The sequence below is a fragment of the Calliopsis andreniformis genome, unplaced genomic scaffold, assembly GCF_051401765.1.
Source record: "Calliopsis andreniformis isolate RMS-2024a unplaced genomic scaffold, iyCalAndr_principal scaffold0046, whole genome shotgun sequence".
In the NCBI taxonomy this organism is placed as follows: Eukaryota; Metazoa; Arthropoda; class Insecta; order Hymenoptera; family Andrenidae; genus Calliopsis; species Calliopsis andreniformis.
In genome coordinates this window covers 239,761-245,754 of record NW_027480455.1, presented here as the reverse complement: position 1 = coordinate 245,754, position 5,994 = coordinate 239,761, and positions in this window count along the sequence as shown.

Below are 5,994 nucleotides of genomic sequence, written 5' to 3'. Positions count from 1 at the left end.
AATCCTCAATACCCAATACTCAATCTTCAATCCTCAATCCTCAATCCTCATCTCTCAATGCTCTATACTCAGTCCTCAGTCCTCAAACCTCAATCCTCAACCGTCAGCCCCCATCCTCAATCCACAATCCTCAATCTTCAATCCTCACCCCTCAATCCTCAATACTCAATCTTCAATCCTCAATCCTTAGTCCTCAAACCTCAATGCTGAATCCTCAATCCTGAATCCTCAATCTTCAGACCTCAGTCCTCAACAATCTGTTGTCAATCCTCAATCCTCTATAGAATATCCTGAATTCAAAGTGTTCAATACTCAATACTCAATCTGCAATCTTCAAATATCTATCCACAAACATCAATACTCATCACTCAACCCTCACCTCAACACTCAGTCCTCAATGTTCAATCCTCAATCCTCAATTCCCAATCTTCAATCCTCAATACTGAATCTTCAATCCTCAATCCTCAATCCACAATCCTCAGTCCTCAGTCCTCAAAACCTCAATCCTCAATCCTCAATCCCCAATCCTCAATCCTCAATCCTCAATCCTCAATCCTCAATCCTCAATCCTCAATCCTCCATCCTCAAACCTCAATACTCAATCCTCAATCCTCAATCCTCAATCCTCAATCCTCAATCCTCAATCCTCAATCTTCAATCCTCAATACTCAATCATCAATCCTCAATCCTCAATTCTCAATCCACAATCCTCAATCCTCAGACCTCAAACATCAATACTCAGACCTCAGTCCTCGTCCTCAATCCGCAACCCTCAATCCTCAATCCTCAATCCGCATTATTCAATCCTCAATACCCAATCCTCAATCTTCAATCCTCAATCCTCAATCCTCAATTCACAATCCTCAATCCTAAATCCTCAGACCTCAAACATCAATACTCAACCCTCAGTCCTCGTCCTCAATCCACAACCATCAATCCCCAACGCAAACCATCAATCCTCAATTCTCAGTATTCAACAGAATATCCTGAATTCTCATGGTTCAATACTCAATCCGCAATATTCAATAATCAAATCTCAATCCTCAAACATCTATTCTCAACACTCAATCCCCAACACTCAGTCCTCTCTCTTCAATCCTCCATCCTCAAACCTCAATCCTCAAGCGTCAATCCACAATCCTCAATCCTCAACCCTCAATCCTCAATCCTCAATGCTCAATCCTCAATCCCCAATCTTCAATCCTCAATACTCAATCTTCTATCCTCAATCCTCAATCCTCAATCCTCACTCCTCAATCCTCATTCTTCAATCCTCAATACCGAATCCTCAATCTTCAATCCTCAATCCTCAATCCTCAATTCTCAATCCTCAATCCTCAATCCTCTGACTTCAAACTCAAATACTCAACCCTCAGTCCTCGTACTCAATCCACAACCCTCAATCCTCAATCCGCAATCTTCAATCATTAATATACAATTTTCAATCTTCAATCCTCAATCCTCAATCCTCAACCCTCAATCCTCAACGTTCAATCCTCAATACCCAATCCTCAGTCTTCCATCCTCAATCCTCAATACTCAATCCTCAATCCTCAATACTCAGTCCTCAATCCTCAATCTTCAATCCTCAGTCCTCAAACCTCAATCCTGAATCCTCAATACTGAATCCTCAATCTTCAGCCCTCGGTCCTCTACAATCAGTTGTCAATCCTCAATCCTCAATAGAATATCATCAATTCACAGTTTTCATTACTCAATACTCAATCTGCAATCTTCAAATCTCTATCCACAAACATCAATTCTCATCACTCAACCCTCAACACTCAGTCCCCAATCCTCAATATTCAATCCTCAATCCTCAATCCTCAATTCTCAATCCTCAATCCTCAATACTCAGTCATCAATCCTCAATACTAAATCCTCAATCCTCAATCCTCAGTCCTCAATCCACAATCCTCAATCCTCAACCCTCAGTCCTCATCCTCAATTCTCAATTCTTAACCCTCAATCCTCAATCCTCAATCTTCAATCCTCAATAATCAATCCTCAATACTCAGTCTTCAATCCTCAATCCTCAATCCTCAGTCCTCAATCCCCAATCCTCAATCTTCAATCCTCTATCCTCAATCCTCAATCCTCAATCCTCAATCTTCAATCCTCAATACTCAATCTTCAATCCTCAATCCTCAATCCTCAATCCTCAATCCTCAATCCTCAATCCTCAATCTTCAATCCTCAATACTCAAACTGCAATCCTCAATCCTCAGTCCTCACTCCTCAAATCTCATTCTTCAATCCTCAATACCGAATACTCAGTCTTCCATCCTCAATCCACAATCCTCAATTCTCAATCCTCAATCTTCAATCATCAATATTCAATCTTCAATCCTCAATCCTCAATCCTCAATACTCAATCCAGAATCCTCAATTCTCAATCGTCAATGCTCAATACTCAATCGTCAATCCTTAATCCCCAATCCTCAATCTTCAATCCTCAATCCTCAATCCTTAACCCTCAATCCTCAGTCCTCAATCTTCAATCCTCAATACTCAATCTTCAATCCTCAGTCCTCAATCCTCAATCCTCAATCCTCAATCCTCAATCCTCAATTTTCAATCCTCAATACTCAAACTGCAATCCTCAATCCTCAGTCCTCACTCCTCAATCCTCATTCTTCAATCCTCAATCCCCAGTCCTCAGTCTTTAATGCTCAATGCTCCATCATCAATCCTCAATCCTCAGTCCGCAATCCTCAATCCTCAATCCTCAAACCTCAATCCTCAGCCGTCAGTCCTCGTCCTCAATACTCAACCCTAAATCCTCAATCCTCAATCTTCAATCATCAATACTCAATCTTCAGTCCTCTATCCTCAGTCCTCAATCCTCAACCCTCCATCCTCAATATTCAACACACAACCCTCAGCCATTAATCCTCAATACTCAACCATCAATCCTCAATTCGCAATACTCAATCTTCAACCCTCAATCCTCAATCCTCAATCATCCATCCTCAATATTCAACACACAACCCTCAGCCATCAGTCCTCAATACTCAACCATCAGTCCTCCATCCTCAATCCTGAATCCTCAAGCGTCAATCCTCAATCCTCAATCCTCAACCCTCAATCCTCAGTCCTCAAACCTCAATCCCGAATCCTCAATCCTGAATCCTCAATCTTCAGACCTCAATCCTCAACCTTCAATCCTCAATTCTCAACGTTCAATCCTCAATACTCAATCCTCAACCCTCAATACTCAATATTCAACACACAACCATCAACCGTCAATCCCCAATAGTCAACCGTCAACCCTCAATTCTCAATACTCAATAGAGTATCCTGAATTCTCATGGTTCAATACTCAATCCACAATATTCAATAATCAAACCTCAATCCTCAAACATCAATTCTCAATCTTCAATCCTCAATACTGAATCTTCAATCCTCCATCCTCAATTCTCAATCCTCAATCCTCAATCGTGAATCTTCAATCCTCAGTCCCCAATCCTCAATCCTCAATCGTCACTCCTCAATCACCAATCCTCAATCTTCAATCCTCAATCCTCAATCCTCAATCCTCAATCCTCAATCCTCAATCCTCAATCCTCAATCATCAATCCTCAACCTTCAATACTCAATCCTCAATCCTCAATCCTCAATCCTCAATCCTCAATCAGCAATCCTCAATCATCAATACGCAGTCATCAATCCTCAATCTTCAATACTCAATCCTCAATTCTCAATCCTCAATCCTCAATCCTCAACCCTCAGTCCTCATTCTCAATTCTCAATTCTCAATCCTCAATCCTCAATCCTCAATCCTCAGTCCTCAATGATCAATCCTCAGTCCTCAATCCTCAATCCTCAATCCTCAGTCCTCAGTCCACATACCTCAATGCTCAATCCTCAATCCCCAATCATCAGTCCTCAACCCTCTATCATCAATCCTCAACTTTCAATGCTCAATACTCAATCCTCAATCCTCAATCCTCAATCCTCAATCCTCAATACTCAATCCTCAATCTTCAATCCTCAATACTCAGACCTCAAACATCAATACTCAACCCTCAGTCCTCGTCCTCAATCCACAACCCTCAATACCCAACCCAAACCTTCATTCCTCAATTCTCAATATTCAATAGAATATCCTGAATTCTCATGGCTCAATACTCAATCCGCAATATTCAATAATCAAACATCAATCCTCAAACATCAATTCTCAACACTCAATCCCCAACACTCAGTCCTCTCTCTTCAATCCTCCATCCTCAAACCTCAATCCTCAATCCTCAGTCCTCAGTCCTCAAACCTCAATCCTCAACCTTCAGCACTCATCGTCAATCCCCAATCCTCAATCCTCAATACTCAATCTTCAATCCTCAATCCTCAATCCTCAATCTTCAATCCACAATCCTCAATCTTCAATCCTCAATCCTCAATCTGCAATCCCCAATACTCAAACCTCAATCCTCAATCCTCATTACTCAATCCTCAATACCCAATCATCAATCCTCAATCCTCAATCCTCAATCCTCAATATTCAATCATCAATACTCAATCTTGAATACTCAATCTTCAATCCTCAATACTCAACCTTCAATCCTCAATCCTCAATCCTCAATCCTCAATCCTCAATCCTCAGGCATCAATACTCAATCTACAATATTCAATCCACAATCCTCAATCCTCAATCCTCAGGCATCAATACTCAATCTACAATATTCAATCCACAATCCTTAATCCTCAATCCACAATCCTCAACCTTCAATACTCAATACTGAATCATCAATCCTCAATCCTCAATCCTCAATCCTCAATCCTCAATCCTCAATCCTCAATCCTCAATATTCAATCCTCAATACTCAGTCTTCAATCATCAATCCTCAATCCTCAATTCTCAGTCGTCAATCCTCAGTCATCAATCCTCAATCTTCAATACTCAATCGGCAATCCTTAGTCCTCAATCCTCAATCCTCGATCCTCGTTCCTCAAACCTCAATCCTCAACCCTCAGTCTTCATCCTCAATCCTCAAACCTCAATCCTCAACCCTCAATATTCAATCATCAATACTCAATCTTCAATCCTCAATACTCAATCTTCAATCCTCAATCCTCAATCCTCAATTCACAATCCTCAATCCTAAATCCTCAGACCTCAAACATCAATACTCAACCCTCAGTCCTCGTCCTCAATCCAGAACCCTCAATACCCAACCCCAACCTTCATTCCTCAATTCTCAATATTCAATAGAATATCCTGAATTCTCATGGTTCAGTACTCAATCCGCAATATTCAATAATCAAACATCAATCCTCAAACATCTATTCTCAACACTCAATCCCCAACACTCAGTCCTCTCTCTTCAATCCTCCATCCTCAAACCTCAATCCTCAATCCTCAGTCCTCAGTCCTCAAACCTCAATCCTCAACCTTCAGCCCTCATCGTCAATCCCCAATCCTCAATCCTCAATCCTCAATCTTCAATCCTCAATCCTCAATCCTCTATCTTCAATCCACAATCCTCAATCTTCAATCCTCAATCCTCAATCCTCAATCCACAATCCTCAATCTTCAATCCTCAATACTCAATCTTCAATCCTCAATCCTCAATCCTCAATCCTCAATCCTCAATCGTCAGTCTTCAGTCCTCAATACTCAATCTTCAATCCTCAATCCTCAATCCTCAATCCTCAATCCTCATTCTTCAATCCTCAATACCCAATCCTCAATCTTCAATCCTCAATCCTCAATCCTCAATTCTCAGACCTCAAACATCAATACTCAACCCTCAGTCCTCGTCCTCAATCCACAACCCTCAATCCCCAACCCAAACCATCAATCCTCAATACTCAACCATCAATCCTCAATTCTCAATATTCAATAGAATATCCTGAATTCTCATGGTTCAACACTCAATCCACAATATTCAATAATCAAACATCAATCCACAAACATCTATTCTCAACACTCAATCCCCAACACTCAGTCCTCTCTCTTCAATCCTCAATCCTCAAACCTCAATCCTCAAGCGT